Source organism: Carcharodon carcharias, chromosome 8, assembly GCF_017639515.1.
Source record: "Carcharodon carcharias isolate sCarCar2 chromosome 8, sCarCar2.pri, whole genome shotgun sequence".
Lineage (NCBI taxonomy): Eukaryota > Metazoa > Chordata > Chondrichthyes > Lamniformes > Lamnidae > Carcharodon > Carcharodon carcharias.
This window is the reverse complement of record NC_054474.1, coordinates 76,809,510-76,827,161: the sequence shown is the minus strand read 5'-3', so window position 1 is coordinate 76,827,161 and position 17,652 is coordinate 76,809,510. Positions and strand designations below refer to the sequence as shown.

The window sequence follows — 17,652 nt, the reverse complement described above, 5'->3', positions numbered from 1 at the left end:
CGCGTGGTGACATTAGGACGCTCGCCTGATATCACCGTGCTTGCGTGCAGGGCCCGCCCCTGCATGCCAACAGGAAAATTCTGCCCAATATCTCTATCTACTTTTGAATAGCAAAAATATTGATATTGTTTTCACACAGACTATCCCTGTGTGCTTTTGATAAAGTTCCTCTAACAGTCTCTATCTAAACATTGACAGAATAATGACTCTTACACCCTTTAGAAAACAGCCTTGATCTGTACTCAGTTCATTTTAATGAGGAAATGCCCCTGCAGTTTCTTATCATCACATTTTTTAGGCTAGCCATCCAGGATATAATTGAGCACTTTACTGAACACCATTCCTTGCCCCGGCAGATGCTATCATTTGTGTTGTAAAGTAACTCGCAGGTAACTCGGTGATCAAAAATGAATCAGTATTCATGGGAAATCTTGAAAGAACATTTGTATTTGCATGATCCACTGGCTTAAAATATTGATGAGTCATCAAAGTCAATGCCCAGCCATCAGGGATGGTACTCTCTTCTTTGAACTATATATGATCATAAAGGCTTGATGGTCAGTTAGCAAAGTTAACTTCCTTTCGTACAAGTATTTGTGGAACTTAGTAACACCATATATGATCACCAATGCCTTTTTCTCAATTTGTGAGTAATTTTTTTCTGTCTTTGTTGAATTAATGCTGCAGGCTTCTGCACACTGTCTTCCATCTTGTGAGATAACACCATGCCTAATCCCTGTGGTGAGGCATTGCACGCTAAAACAACTTTTTTTTCTTGGAATCATAGTGGGTCAAAACAGCATCACTAGTCAGTACTTTCTTCACTTCTTCAAATGATTTCCGACACTCCACTGAACATTCCTAATCTCTTCCATCTTTGAGCAGTTGATACATTGGAGCGAATGTGTTAGCTAAGTCAATGGTAAACTTAGAATAATACACAACAATGTATAAATGTTCTAAGTTCTTCTTTGTTCTCTGGAATTTTTGCTTTCAAAATCCCCTCAAGCTTCTCTTGAATTGGGTTGATACCTTCACCATCTATTTTGGTGAGCCTGGTATGTTGCACTTGACACCATGAAGCAACACTAGCTTTGATGCCATATTCTTGAAGTTGATCTAGGACTTTGTTCAACCTCACAATGTGCTCTTCCTCTGTCTTACTGCTAATTAGAATGCCATCTAAGCTGCAGCACGCTCCCCCATCCCAGTGGGTACCTGATCCATGACCCTCTGAAACACTGCATGACAGACACCCCAAATGGTAACCTTTCATACTGATACAACTCTGTGTTTACGGATGGTAAGCAGTTCCTTGCTTTTATCAGCTAATTGTAATTGCAAATATGCATGTGACAAATCCATTTTACTGAATATCTTTTCATTAGCTAAATTAGAAAACAGCTCTTCACTGGAAGGCAGTGGATTAAGTATCGTTCTCAATCACCTTATTTACAGTTTGCTTATAATCTCCACAAATCCGAACGGACCCATCTGTATTTTGAACTACCCCACTTGGTGCAACCCATTCATTGCTCTTCACCTTCTTCATTGCCCCTCTTCTTTTTAATCTATTCAGCTCTCTGCTTACTGCTTCTAACTGTGCATAAGGCACTGTCCTAGCCTTGCAACATGTCAGCTGTATTTTGTCCTTTATCTTGATTTTGGCCTTGTGATGCCTAATTTTATAATTTGATCCTCAGTACTCAAAGGTCACTTTGCACTCTCTCAGCACTTTTTCAATGCCAGATCTATTCTTACTGATCCATAACCATATCTTCTTAAGCCAATTCCTTCCCATCAGGGAGACCTTGTTCCCTCCTACTGACCACCAATGACAAGTATTAGGATGCATTATCATATCTGCACTAACCCTAATTTCACCTGACACTGGAAAACTGTTATCGGAATAACTAGCCAGTTTCACACCAGTTTTACATAAGCGAGCTTGTATTTTTCTTCCCAGTTAATTGAAACGGCTGTGCTGTTTCAACAATGAAAGTAAGTTGTGAATCTCTGACTCCTATTTCCACTGTGGGTGCTGGAATTTCCTGTCTGACTGAGTACAACTCTTGATCTTCCTGCTCGATAACATCGACTTCTGTTTCTATATCTATCATATGAGTATTTGAGGATTTCCAGACTCCTAAAATAGCTTTAGTTCTACTCAACCTCAGCCTGGTACATGGCTGCAGCCTGGAGCTTTACCACAAGCTGAAACGTTACTGTTTCTTCTAGTCCTGCATGTCATCTGAATATGACAGATTTTCCCACAAGCATTGCACTTTACCTGGAAATGGGGGCATTTAAATGGTTGGTAGCTATCATGGTAACAGTAGTATCTAAATTTCTGACTCTGAGGTTGCAAACTTGGCTGCCGTGGCCTGGATCTCACTGAAATCTTTGGGCCTCCCTTACTGGCTCAGAAAAAGAACCCCCTTTCAACTGCAACTATCTCTTCCTGCCACTTACATGGCTGTGGTTTCATCACAAACCTCCTTCCAGATCAGCTTATTGCCTTTACTCAAAAACTTGCCCTGGATTTTATTATTCTTTAAGCCTTCTACAAACATGTTTCCAAGGTTAATTTCAAAGTTTTCGCCATACCCACAGTGACAAGAAAGTTTATTTAATTTGAGAATGCAATCTGCAACAGTCACACTTGGCAACTGCTTCCTTTCATGGAAAGCAACTTGCAGTGCAAACTCATTCTTAGTCATTCAGTAATATGAGTCCAGAATTTCATTCATTTCAGAATGGTCTGTAGTACTGGGGCCTCACTGGCAACATTGGTTAGACACTACCTCAAAAGGTACCATCTGATCTCATCATGGTGAGGAAAATATTTACTTTATCCTCATCTCCTATTCTCTTTCAGCCAAATGTTTAACCGCCGTTCGCAAATATTCCAGTGCTCTTTGTTGGGGTTGAATTTCCCAATTGTCCCCAAATTGGTCTTCAGTGCCATTTATTTCACTTCCATACCATGTTGTCTCACTGTGTACCTGAATGCGATGTGCACACAGGGTAATCTTTCAATTTGCTCAAACTTTCTCCAAGTCAACTTTAGGAACTCCAAAAATATGTCATGATGTTCTTCAGTCATTAGTTTCTCAAATGAAATGTAAAAAAAAATTCTATCCGATCCTCGTCGCTATCTTTCTGTTGCGTATTGCACTGAGAAAGACTAACACACACTCAACATTGGGCAGCCATGATTGAACAAACGTTTTTATATCTCCCCAAAAGAGAGGGCAGCAGAGAGGGCAATATAACAAAATTCCCATCTCTTGCAATATACTAAGAAAGAAAACAAAGATTTGAATTTAGCAACAAAATTTAGAAGGAAACTGATGTGGACTTTGTTGCTATAAAGGTTTGTGTGAGTATGTAAATGAGACAGTTCACATCACCTGGGGAAAGCGATATAAGATCACATGATCGGGTTCTGTCTTGCAGTCTCGTGGCAAGAATGAAGTCTCATTCTATATGTAGTTATTCTTTGTTACGTTTTGAATAAAGTTGGTGTTAAATCCTACCAGAAGACTCCAACAATAGTCATTAACAACACCTCGAACACAAGAATATTAGAGGCGTGTAGTCTCATCGGGAAATCATTTCTGAGAAGGTTTCCTTCATATTTAAACACCAGAGATAAATTAATGACATATAATCAGAAAGGAAATCAATGATAATGCAGTGAGGAACTCGTACTCATTTGTGAACAATTAATGATAATTTATTTTGCCAGGAATTCAATTTTCCACTAAGTAGCAATTCGTAGATTTTCAAATTTTTTTGATTAGAGCATGGATATGAATATGAAGCAGAACAACTCTGATTTAATGAAAATGTACTTTCACAGCTCAGGAGAGGAATTAATGTGCTTTTGAAATCCCATGTGCAAGCATGTACGTACAATCAAAAAAGTATTGTGGATGCTGGAAATGTGAAATGAAAAATGAAAATGTTAGAAATGCCCAGCAAGTTGAGAGAAATGGAGTTAAGGTTTCAAGGCAACAACCAGTTTTGGTGAAAGGTTATCAACCTTAAATGTTAGGCAGAATTTTACAAGGGGTGTACAGCTCACACCTGCCCATCCCCCGAACTGATGGACTGAAAACAAAGTCGCTCATCGGGCATAACATGCTGAGGAAGCCTTATGGACCTGAGAGTGGGGATTCTGCCTCTTAGTGGGAAGAAGTCCCACCCTCAAGAGCTTCTGGTCAATCTGATTGGCTGACAGCTTTAGCAGTCCCGGCACCACTATTACTCAGTAGTGGACACTGTTGGGACTGCACATAGGCCCCGAGATGAAGACAACATGGATCCCAGAGACAGGTAAGTCTAGGGCTTTGGACAGGAAGGATCAGGGAGCCTAGGGAGGGAGGTGAGGGGAGTGGGAAGGACCAGTTTTGGTGGCCAAGTGGCAAGTGACAAAGTGGGAGGGGGTGACATGTTTGGGGGTGTTGTGCACAGGACAGCCCCCTAAGGGTGCACCCCCTTCTGCTTTCTCGCCTTTTAACTAGTTTTGTTAAAATAATAACCTTCCAACTCCCACCCGCCTGCCATATTATGGCTTGGGCAGCATAATATTTGGGTCAATTGGCTTGTTAAGAAGCTGAATTGTTAATTAACTATTTTTTCAAAATGGCGGGTGGGCTGCTGATTTCAGCATTTTATGGGGAACTAACGTTTTATGGGGAATGGCTCAGGTGATGCAGGAAGGTAGTGGGTTAGCCGTTTGTCATATTTTACAAGGTGTCCCTGCCACTGAAAATGTGCCTGGTGGGGTCTGGAAAATCCAGCCCATCGACTCTGTTCCTCTCTCCATACAGATGCTGTCCGACCTGTTGAGTATATTCCGCATTTGCATTGAGAATTGGTGCTTGGCATCAGCAATAAGTTTCACAGTAAGTATATATATATATATATATATATATATATATTTGTGTTTAATTTAATTGAAATGTATACAGAAAAAAATACTTGTGTAGCAGGGGGTCCACTGAATTTTTATAACATCGAGGGGGATTCAAGGGTTGAGAATTCTTGATCTAACCAACAAGTCAGCTTCCATTCTTCAAGATTATGAGCACATTATTTTGCTGATATAGCAACAATGGTGAGATGATTGGGCTTGCACAATTTTAAAAGGCTACATTTAAGTAACTGGAATTACCATCTTACACATGAAGTTATTCAGTTTGGCTGTTATTTTCTTTTAGATCTGTTGTTTTACTGATAGAACAGCACAGGAACAGAACATTCAGTTCAACTGGTTTGCATTAGTGTTAATGCTCAAAATAAGCCTCCTCCCACCTTAATCAAGCCTATCAGCATACACTTCTATCCCTTTCTCCCTCGTGTATTTATCTAGCTTCCCCTCTAATATATTTACGTTGTGCTTCATCTACTCCACATTCTAACCAGTAAAGAGATTTCTCCTGAGTTCCTTATTGGATTAACACTCAAGAGGGCAGAACTTCCATCTTGCAATTTGGTATTGAAATAAATCTAACCTGCTGTGCTTTTGACATTCTGGTCATTTAACAGAGATGAGTATAAAATGGCAACTCTGAGGAGTGATATAATCTGACCTTCTGTATCTTCCCCTACTGCATGCAGGACACATGACAGCTGTAAAAAGAATGGATATATACACATAAAGCCATGTAACAACAACTAAACAACCATTTCACAGAATTGAATGGGTTTGGAAGGCTGGTGTTAATGATTTGGAATGAAATTCTTCTACAAAAAATGGCTCGTAGAGAATTGGCTGCCAATTTTTCATTGTGCATGATCTTCTTTCCACTAAGCTCAAACCCTTTTTGGAGAAAGATTTCCCAGTCTCTGACCTAGAATTTCAGGAAGTTATGGAGACTGCAGGGACCTTTAAAAGTGGTGGGCAGGACTTGGGTCTGGAAGTCCCACCCTCATTTCTGACAGATCCTATTTTTGCCAGGGTGAAGGGTAATGGGGCAGGATGTGACTCACACATGAGCAAAGCCTGAACTCATCAGGGCCATTTGAACTGAGTGCTGAGTTCAATTGGACCCATTTTCACTGGAGTAAGGGCCTTATCCTGCAGTACATGAGTTACAAATATTTAGAGTAGGCATTACTGCTTGTGAAGGTCAGATAAGGACTGTAAACTGTCAAGTTATTTAAATGGCTTGCCATTTAAAAATTGAAAAAAACTGCCTGCCCTGTGTCAGAGTTGAAGAAAAAATCTGTGCTGACAGCTTTAATAGCTGTTTTTTTTTTGACATAATGCTAAGTGTTATCATTATAACATTATTGCTGCTTGACTACTTTCCCCAATCTAACATTATCAGAGTGAGGGGCTACAAGTTCATCATTTTATTGACAGCTCAAAGAGGTTATTAAAGGATTAGCTGTCTTTGATGTGGGGTTATGAATTCAAATGTTTGTTTTTATAAGAGATTAAGTACTTGAGGGATTTTAAATGTGTTGAATGAGTGTTCATGAATGAGAGTTTTTTTTAATATTACGAAGACTGCAATACATGTTCCGAACTTTATTTTATTGCATCTTAGCATGGTTCCTGAGGTCTTCCAATGGTGGATACTGGGTGAGTTTGCATGGGGTGTGTAAGGGCAGGCATTAGTTGGCACTAAGTTGGCATTGGGGCTTAAAGGAGCAATGAAGATGGTGAGAGTCATGAGTTGGTGTGTATTGGCATAGGAAGTGGATGGGGGGGTGCGGTGTGAGAGGTGAGGCCTAGAGAGCCTAATCTTTAAGAAAACAGCGGGAATGAATCCTAGAGAACTGAAACGGGCCTTTTAAGTGGCCTGTCTTGACGCTTAGCAGCCACCGTGGCCGCTTCGGGAGCAAAAATACAGGCATCTGTGTTACTTTTTACTTGGTTTGAAATTAAATACCCTGGCAATACCTTCCATATGAATGCAATTCTTGACACGATGATAAATCAGCTACCAATTCACTACAAGCCCATTTTGCGCTGCAGGCATAGACAAATTTCACCCCATCAACTTTAAAGGGTAAGTATCAGGTAAAAGGAAAACCCACAGAAGAGTCATAATCAACTTGAAAGGTTAAACCTGTTTCTTTCTCCACAGGTGCTGCCAGACCTACTGAGTATTTGCAGCAATTTTTGCTTTTATTCCAGCATGTGCAGTATTTGCTTTTATTTTTTAAAAATCCTGATTGTTTCATTGTGATGGAAGCCAATCTAGCAGACATTAAAACACCATGCTAAAACAAGAATGCTGAGGAACACCTACTTGCTGAAAATGAGCTGCAAGCTGTAAAATATTTATGTGCAATTAAAAGGATTAAATACTTATTTATATCTAAAAAAGCATTTGAATTTCACATGATGCACTTGGATCTATCAGCAAAATGCACGTTGATTAATTTATCCTCTCACCCAGAATATTAAAGATGTCAGTAAGTGTGGAACTTTCTACATTTCTTGCTGATAATCCAGTTACGTAGAATAGAAAAATAGTATTAACTGTGAGTGAAAATAGAGCACTTCCATCTCTGATCATTTTCTGCAGTTAATGAAGCATCAATTACTGCTAGCATTTTTTATAGTAAAATGGCTGTAACAGGAAAATATAGATAATCAATATAGAGTGTCGGAAAAAGTCTTAAAATTAATTTTGTACAGCCCAACTTCTCATTTGGATTAATTTAGAGGTACAAATGACTCCTTTAGTTTCAGTTGGTTAAAAGCTTCACAAGCTACAACAATTTATTTTGAGGAGATTGATGTATAAATGAAAATGTCAGATCAAATTTAACAGTGAAATATCCATCTCAGGATTCATTTAATTAAAATGCAATTCTAAAATAAAGCTTGACTAAATATTGGAGTACATTGACACTATTTCGGTTATAGTTTTTTAAAAAGTTGGGCTTTAATAGCTTTATTTCTACCTTCTAATATTCTGAATTATAAATATACTGTGGCGTTTTGAGTGCTATTTAGTCAGACTTCTGAAATATTGCTCAAAGCAAGCATGTTGTCACTGATAATTGTCTTGTAAATTTGACTGCAAACTCATTTTATCCATGGGTCCTAAAAATCGATGCTGCTAATATTTTCCCCAATAATAGTCTAGATTTTGCTTTCAGTGGTGAAGGAATGCACCCTTTGTTTGCTTCGCTGACAACTGCTCACAAACTTGTCAAGGGCTTGTCATCAGAGATTTCCTCCAGTCTAGGGTAAAAACAACAAGGCTCCTCAACCAATCAAGTTGAAGAATCTTCACTGAGACACATAGGACGAAGTTTTGCTGTCGACAAGCAGGGGGTGGGCCCCCAGACATCATCCCGCCCCATTTAAATTTTCAGGAAGGCAGCAAAATCAGCTGCGGGCCCGCCGACCTGTCAATGGCCAATTGAGACCATTGACAGGATCATTTAAACAATTAAAGGACCTGCCTGTCCAACCTTACAGCTGGTGGGCATGCCAGGATCCCCAGCAGCAAATAGAGAAAACATGAAACCTCATCCACCGGCAGAACGAGATTTCATGCAGGGTATTAAAAATTTTAATAAAATTAATCTGTAAATTATGAACATGTCCCATTTCATTGTCACATGAGGTGGACATGTTAGGGAATTTTTTTCTATTTTTAATATTTTTAAAAGTCTAGGCGATCTCCCCGAGGCTGCACTTAGCCCGCCCATGTAAAATGGCGGTGTGGCCCGCTTCGCTGGCAGGGATCGGCTCCCTGCCCACTGGAGATTGGGTTGGGCCCACCCGCCCGACAGGCAGAAAATTCTGCCCTTAGAGTCCATACCAGGAAGTACAAGTCAAGAAATATAAATTAGATTTAAATGGTGTACAGAAAGCAAAATAAAGCTTGGGAAATACAGCTAGGATTAAGGGATAGAGATAAAAAAGCCAGACAGAAAATTACGAAGGCATTTTTTTTAACTTTCCAACATTTTTTTCTGAGCAAATAACACCCCAAACTTTTAAAAATAATTTCTAGGACAGAGAGGTTGTTCAGTTATCACTCCATTAAAACTCTCTGGCTCCTGAATGCACCAGCCCTAACTTTTTCAGTTGTCTTTAGTGCAGAACTGGTGGGCAAGTGCCTCAATTTGCAGTCATTTCAGTGCTGAATCCATCAGTGTTGGCTGCAATAGCGCATCCTATGGAGGAGCTATGTATCTTAGGTAGCAATTTCCAAATTTCCTCATTTAACTATTTCTGTAAAATATTACAGAAGTTGCTGTCAAATTTTCTCCATTATAATGGTGAGCACTGATAATCTTGGAATTATTCTTAATGCAAATGCCAAGCTTTGAGATGTTCTATTGGGATACATTTACCTAATCATGGGACTTAATTAATGTGGAATACAAAGTGAAGTGTACCCATTTGATATTTTTGCTTGAGTATCTTTATGGCCATCAAATATTCTAGGCTGGAAAAGGAAGTGAAATTCTGCAGTGTCCCTGTTTATTATTAGCATGTCAGCAAGAAGAGGATGTAAAATGTAAAGCACAGATAGACCTTATCAGTTAGCTATAGCAGTCTCTTCATTAATCTATATGATGTGGGAATAATATGGGCAATGATTTAAACTGTCTCAGGAATTGTGATAGATTGGAAACACCTAAAATGCTGGAATGAAATCATAACCTTAAATAAAAATTAACTGCAGAACCATCAGCAACTGTAAAGAGACACAAGGCTGGATTTTCATCGTCCTGATCAGGACTAAATGGGGACAAGGCCAGAATAAAAATACGAGTCAAGTCTCACACCCAGATGTCCTGCCTCAGTTTCCTCCCTGGCAATTTTCACAAAAGCTGGAGCGGGAGTGGGCTCTGAAACTCACCCACTCCTTTTAAGGAGACAATTAACAATACTGGTTACAATACTCATTAAGAACAAGTAAGCATTTTATCCATTTTCAAGGAGGTAACCAGACTTAAGCAGCTTTTGGGTTCTAAACCAGCTGCATGGATTGCACTTGGGAAGTGTTTAAAAGGTAAGTTAAATGGTTTTGCTTCCTTCACAGTTCATCATAAAATGCTGTAGGTTGAGTTGTAACTGTGTTCAGAAAGGGTGCTGTGATTAGAAGCTGTAACTACCCCTTAAACAATATTTTTTCCAGATTGTTACTTCTGTCAACTAGCAAGCTGTCGGATAAAAGATCAACATTGGAAATGTGGAAATATTTTCCGATAAGTGAAAAATTTCATCTAATGGATAAAAAGATAGAGGTCGTTTCACACTATTGAAAGGATATCCTAGTATGACAGCAATGTGTAAATGTTTAATCTTTCTGTCTTAGCTGTGTGTTTTCACATCAGACATCTACTAAGATAGCTGTACTGAGGTCTGTTTGTTTACTTGGAAAGTTTTGTGGGCTAGTCGATGGCTTCCAACTGTTTTAATAGGGCTTATAATTTATGTTTATAAACTGGATAATGCGTGAGGGAGAAAAGGTGGTGAGGGGGTTGGGGGTGTTTAAACTGATCAGGAGGTTTAAATTTCTTTGGATTGTGAGGCTTTCTTGATGAAGCTCAACACTTGTTACTGATTCCATTGGAAAAACAGGGCCAATGTTTTTCGGGAATGGAGGTGGGCCTTTTAACCTGTCCACTTTGGCATCATCCTACTTCTGTCCATGCCCCTTGGGCCTGTCTCCCGGCCAATTAAGGCAACGGCTGTCGGAAAATCTCTTTTTCCAGCTTATAGTCATTTGGTAGTACAGAACTGAGTATTGCTGAAAAGAAGAGTTTTTTTGTTGAAACTTTTTGTCTTGTGCTCATCAGCACAAATCACAAGAATACCAAATGTAAAGGGAATAACAATTTATACTGTATGAGTAGAGAGTGCTGATTGGTTGGCAAGTGGACTTTGATTGGTAGAGGTGTTGACATGGAGAATGCACAAGTTGATGGTGACTGACAGTTAACTGCCAAACATTGAAATTTAAACCAGGCAGCTTGAGTGTGATTGGTCAAGGCATTGCCCTGAGGAATGAGCCAGCAAATGGCTATCACTTATTTTCTTTAGTTGAAACAGGTACAATGTGTGTACATGTTCTTTCTGTCTGCAAAGAACAGAGCCCAGTGTATTAATATATGTTGCTTCCAGTATATGAAAATATGCCACACTGTGAGCCGACTGAAATCTTAAATTGGTTGTCAGCGTAATTCTTAGCACACTGAGGATTATTTAGCAAATGTTGTCCAATTGCAGAATCACATCCACTGTTAGACACTGTGTTTTGAGTTTTGCAAGCATGGGCTGGTTGGGTACGGTCTGTACCTTGCCCATTGCAAATAGTGGCTGGGACATGCTGTTTGATATGATCTGCCTGTCTTTGGGATGCACAGCCTACATACCTACCATCACACTGGCACTGAAATTCATGGACCACACAGCTCATTTAAGTGATAATCAGAATGTCATTTTGGCTTGACAGCAGCATCCTGTTAGAGGCGAATATCACTCGTGTTGTAACAGTGTAAAACAACTAGCTTCACCTGTTGCCCAAATTTTTGTGATACCTTGCCCTTCCAGGGTAATCTGAGGCAGGCTGAGCACTTTTCAGGGCTGAAAGTGACGGCCTGAGGCCAAGTCATGAATTTGCCTGATATGCAGCACAAAATGATCTAATCAGGGTAGCCATTATCCCACAGGATGCCTTTAATACACCCTATTTTGGCAAAAAGCTTGCATGGTGAGAAAATTGTTTGGGCCCTATTTACGAGGTTGCTGATAAAACCAATCCTATAGCATGTAGAACTGTAAGAATCCCAACACATATATTGATCAGTGAAGGTAGGCTTGCTGTAGACTGCAGTAGAGAACTCCCTGGCAGATTTCTCAACTGGTACTTCAAGGAAAGGGAATTAATTTGACTGCTCCATTTCAAAGATAGCTAATCCTTTAATAGCCTTTTTTAAACTGTCAATTAAACTGTGAACTCAGAACCTCATGCTGAGATAGTTGTAGCTTTTGAAACTTAGCCAAGCAGTCATAATGACATAACAATGGCTCTTGGGGAAATATCAACATGAACTCTATTGAAACTGCATGGCCAGATGCTATATTTTTTTAAAAATCAATACCAACTCGCCCTTCAATCAAAGCAGTTCAACAGAGGATTTATTTTAACTCTCAGTGACATCTTCAGCTTGTTTGTTTTAAATATTTAAAGACCAGGCATTTAAAAAGCTTCAGGTCATCTCACTTAAATAGATGTTATCCATCCGTCAGGGCTACTCCATCAATTCATAACTGCCACACTGCAGCTTAAGGCTTTTGTTAAATTCAAATGGCCCTGCTGAGTCTGGGTTTCCCTCATGTGTGAGGCACACACTGGCCCCATTCCCCTGCTGGGTAAAATTGTAACTGTCAGAAATGGATGCATGTCCTCCACATCTGGATCCTGCACGTCATTTTTAAAGGTCCATAGAGCCTTCCCAACTCTGTAAAAATCCAGCCTAAGTCTCCATGACACTAGGGCATAACACATTCCCTAAAAATTGAAGAAAACTGGGAGCTCTGCATCATATTTTGGATATAGGAGGGGTGGAAGCACCAGTACACAAGGCTGGTCACAAATTTGTCATTGATTATTCTTATGTTTTGCTTGTTTATTAGCAGATGGCTTATTCTTAAGCTTTTCTTTGCCATGTATGTTCATCAACGCATAACAATGGATTTATCCGTAATGCACCAATTGCTCTATTGGGATTAACCCAGCAATGTGATGCCCAAGGTTTGAGAGTTCATTCATCTCAGGTTTGAGCAAACAATGTGCACATGTGTGCTCTAAAGATGGGGGAATTAAAAGATAACAGAACTGCAAACATACATGGATAAATTTCAGAAAATATGTTATTTTGATAACAAGTTAACCTGTTCATCTCGACGCTCTTTCCCTACATTTTATATACAGCAAAAAGAATTACAAAGTAGTTTTCACAGAAATAAATATATTAAGGCCAGAAATTTTACATTGGAGTGCAGGCAAGTCAATTTGTAAAATGACGCATGATGATGTCGGGTGAGTGTCCTGACATCACCGCGCGCCATCGCGATGATCTCCGATGCGCGCCCACCATTAATTAATGGGCCACTTAAGGCCCTTGAGGCAGCAATTGACACCGATTTTTCGGGGCCCATGTGATCTTTAGGTCATCGCACGGGCGCAGCGGGGAGGTGGGTAGGCCACATTTTTATAAACCTCATCCACGGGCGGGATAAGAAGGGTGAGTGGGGTCGTGAGTGTTATTTGTCAGACATTTAATGTTTAAACTTACTGCTACTTGTCTGTATGAGCAGGAACACTTCAAAACTCTTCACAGCTGCTTGGACAGGAGTAACAGGCTTCAGATCAGGATTCTGGGGTAAACATCATTTCTGGAGCCTTGCTCATTTCAGGAAGCCTTCCCTTAGCCTGGGAATGGGAGTTGTGCTATCCACTGGAGGCACCTCCTCTGAGGAGGAAGGGAGGGCCAGAACGGGGAGGAGGCCAGGAGTCCACACTCAGCCTCCAGGGGAGCTACCTTTGGGAGGAGAGGCACATGCACAAGGGGCGCAGGGTCAACAGGAAATCCATAGCAGAAGGGGCCGCAGAAGATGCCACTATCCTGCTGCCAGGGGTTACAGGCAGCAAAGCATCTACCTCAATATGTCTGAGGTGCAATGCCGAAGGAGGCTCCATCTCTCAAGGGAGACAGTAACCTCCATCTGTCAGATGATTGGGCCTGAAATCTCTGCCAGCTGCATGGGTGGGCCTCCGGCTCTTTCCAGGGATTGGTGGGTGATCTTTGCGGTGCCTCCCAATCAGCTGTCCACACTTGTGTCAAGTAGGTGACAGATGCTCCGTTCAGGCGTGCATTGGCTTTCATCCACTACTGCTGGTCCACATCCACTTGCCGGCTTTGTGTGCGGTCTTCTGAGAAGGTTAGAGAAGCATTGATTACTCCACCATGAATCTGGATTCCTATCGCATCCCTGCCATCCCCACCTGAGTGGGACATTACAGGACTCCAGTGCTTCGTCAACCCGCAGCTGCTGCACACTCACACCAAGAATCCAGGGCTGACCACCCCCCCTTGCCCACATGCTGCCTCCATCACATTTTCCATCACACGGTCCAACCTTGCAAAGCAAGGCGGCACAAGCACATAGAATGCCAAGGGCAATAGATGGATTGGCACCCCGGCACCTGGAAGCTCCCCTCCCAGCATGTCAGCAGTCAGACTTTGACATGTTTTGGAGTTCCAGCACTGCGCCTAGATGCATATCCTTGAGGTAGCCCCCAAAACAGTACTCTGGGTGTCAGTCTAACACATGCTGCGGGTGCAGAACCCATCTCAGCACTACCCTCTTAGGGTGAACTAGGCATGGGCAATATCTGCTGGCCCACCCAGAGAGGGAAACATGTTGTGAAGGATTCAATGCTGTAACTGCACTCAGAGTTGGTGGGGGTGAGAAAGCTTACCTGCTGTGTTAAGTGACCTTTGCCAACATGGCACTCACCCTTCCTGAGCACAAGAGGTCATTGAAACGCTTGTAGCACTGGACCCACATGCGTCGCACCATGTCATGGGAACTAACTATGTCTGCCACCTCCTCTCAAGCATGTTTGGTCAGGTGGGGGGGTCCTCCAACCCTTGGAACAAGGACCTTCTGCCATGCTGTCACCTCCGCCAGGAGGGCAGCAAGGCACTCATCATAAAACCAAGGGGCAAACTGCCCCGCTGCCCTACCCTTTGGCCTGGCCTGCTCTCCAGCAGCGCTCTGGGGAGCCCTTCGGTTTGCCATGATGAACAGCCTTTGCAAGGCTGCCTGCGCTCTATTTGAACAGGCCGCCGGGTCGCCATTGAACCCGGCAGTGATTGCACTCCTGCCATTGCCCACCCACTCCCACTATCCTTGGGAGCCGTGTTTCATGCTGGGCGGCCCTTAATTGGTCCACCCACATGAAATGGCGGCGCGGAGCAGATTGTGGGCCCACTCCCGACCAGCCAGCCCAACGGGGAGAAAATTCTCCCCTATGCGTAACTCACACTTATTGATACGGTTAGCATAATAAAGCAGAGAGGTATATCAAGAAGAAAAGAGAGTCCAAGGTCCTTTTGGTTCTATGCATGTCTAAGGAATGCAGCTACACAAAGCAATTATAAATTCCAGAAAAGAAAATGTTCTCATCCATACCCTTTCCTTTTGACGACTCTAATTAACTTGTGACAATCAGCAGTTGAAATTCTAATATGAAGTTCAACAGTTAATTTTTACAATGCGATTAGAAAGTGTAGCTTTTGGATGAATTGTTTTTAGAATTTCTTTGTTTCAGCTGAGTTTGAACTGCGCTTTTTAGGAGTATACACAATTACTTTGGATTCCTATTCTACCAGTCCAGGTCTGACTGTAACAGCGAGTTTTTTTGAATTTGTAAGGATAAAGGTATTAATTCAATGGTCTGTGCTTAACCATTTATGTGCTGATTGCAAATAATTTAGTCTTTCAGGCTTTCTTGAGTTTAAAACACAAATTGAGCAAAAAGCTCACCCATAAAAGATATTGGAAAAGGTAAACCCACATCCCAAACTTTACAACACACACACACACACACACCAAGTAACACGTTATACACTACAATGTTACTTTTTAGCCAAATGTACACAGTTTCACATTGGAAATTTAGCTAAATTAAAATTCAATGATAAAAGGCAAAAATAGAGAGTTCCATGTTTATGAGTCCTGCGCTGGTATCTGTGGCATCACAGAATTTTTCCATGGTGGTCTTGAAATTTCAGTGGAGTTGAAGCCAATGTAAACTATGATTTCTGGAGGCAATTAGACTTTTCCAAAGGACGATGAACTTTTTTGCATCTAATGTTCTTTTTATTTGTAAATTCTCTATCATTGCACTGGATTTCAAACGATAGTGGAGATGGGGTCTTGAACTTGAGAGAGATAAGGGGTAGAGAAATGATGTAGCTTCTCCATTGGCTGAGCTCTTCCAAACCTTTGTTTAAGCAGCTTGTGTGTTGTCTTCAAAGACATTTCAAAAATGGCTATTCTGGTCACACGTGATCTCTTTCTCCATAATTATTTCAGAAGGTAACTGCTTATCTCATGTCTGGACAAACCATGTTTATTGTTCCATGGCCTAGGTGTTTAGATCCTGTATTGTCCCAGACATTAACTCCTGAATAATACTTCATCCATCTTGATGAGATACATAGGGCACCTTACATATAGGTATTGCCCCAGTAGACTTACCGTCTCTGCTTGAAAGATAGCTTTTTAGAAATGCAAATGGTAAGGAATATTATAGTTTCAGTTCATCTTTTGAAGTAATTCTTGACATCAGCAGGTGTGAAATTCCATAGGAGCATGTCTTAATTGTAATTCACATTGGAACTTTCCAGAAACTCATCAGCTTACAATACCAGATGTCAGATGATGTGTGGCAGCCTTCTTAAGTCAGTGTCTTTGCTTGCTTTTTAAGTCTTTTTTAAAGCAACTCAATATATATTTAACTAGCCAATGAAATTAAAGGGCAGAATATTATGCTTGATGTGTGGACTCGTGCCCAACATGCCCGAACGTAAAATGACGCATGATGACATTGGGCAAGCGTCCCAGCATTATCACGCAGTCCCGCAATATTTCGTTCAACGGGTGGGCACTGGAGTCGGCTGCATGCCCGCTGACAATTGAAAGGCCTATTAAGGCCATTAGGAAGCTAATTAAATTCAAATTTATGCTGCCTGCCCAACCTAACAGTTGGCAGGCAGGCAAAAAGGCCAAGAGGCCTTTACAATTATTGATAACGATCTTATATTTTTGACCTCTAGTTCTGAATGTGCACAGTAAAAATATTTTTCCTATGTCCATGGGTGGGATGAGGTTTCCTAAAGCAAATAAATATCAAAAAAAATGTTATTTTTGAATTAAAAACTTGTCCCAGCTCATGTGAGAGAGTCACATGAGGGAACACACATTATGACAAATTTATTTCCTTTATTTTTTTTTTAAACAGCTCTATGCCTCAGGGAGATTGAAGCGCTCTTTCATGCACATGCACAAAGTTCACACTAGGCCCACTCTCCCTCCTCAGCCTGCCCACACAGGCAGCGCTGAGCACTGTTCCATGCTGGGCGTGCCTTAATTGGCCCACCGGTGTGAAATCACGGTGTGGAGCTGATCGCAGGCGGCAGGTGACTACCCAACAATCCTTGCCCGCCCCCGCTGAGCATCCCCACCAAGGGCAAAATCCTGTCCAAAGATTAATAACACACATGCACATGTCACATCATCGTGACAGTGGTGAAATTCATACCAAATGCTAAAGATGCATGGAAGTGGGTTTTCACTTCTGACTCCATTTCTTCACACCACTGTTAGACAGACAATCTTGGAGAAGTCTATACAGAGGAAAACAGAGCAAGCTCATAGGACCCAAATAGTCCAGTGAAGGGAAATTACCAAGATATTTAAAAAAGTAGATGTTGCGAAGTATTTACACCACAGAAACAGACAATTTGGCTCAACAGCTTCATGTCAGTATTTTTCCTTTACATAAGCCTTCTTCCAACCTTCTTCATGTAACCCCATTAACATATCCTTCTGCACCTTTCTCGTTCATGTGCTCCTCTAAC

At 41.2% G+C, this 17,652-nt stretch overlaps 1 long non-coding RNA gene across 2 annotated transcripts in view; it reads left to right on the top strand.

Moving 5' to 3' along the window:
* The first annotated feature begins 4,287 nt into the window (after window positions 1–4,287).
* Window positions 4,288–17,652, top strand: part of LOC121281595 — a 63,159-nt gene continuing 49,794 nt past the window's right edge. The window contains exons 1-3 of one of the 2 annotated variants that reach the window (XR_005943875.1): window positions 4,288–4,341; window positions 4,839–4,913; window positions 7,107–7,224. This is a non-coding gene — a long non-coding RNA (uncharacterized LOC121281595). Of the gene's footprint in view, window positions 4,342–4,838; window positions 4,914–7,106; window positions 7,225–17,652 lie in introns of those variants that run through there. The other variant, XR_005943874.1, reaches the window with a different exon arrangement.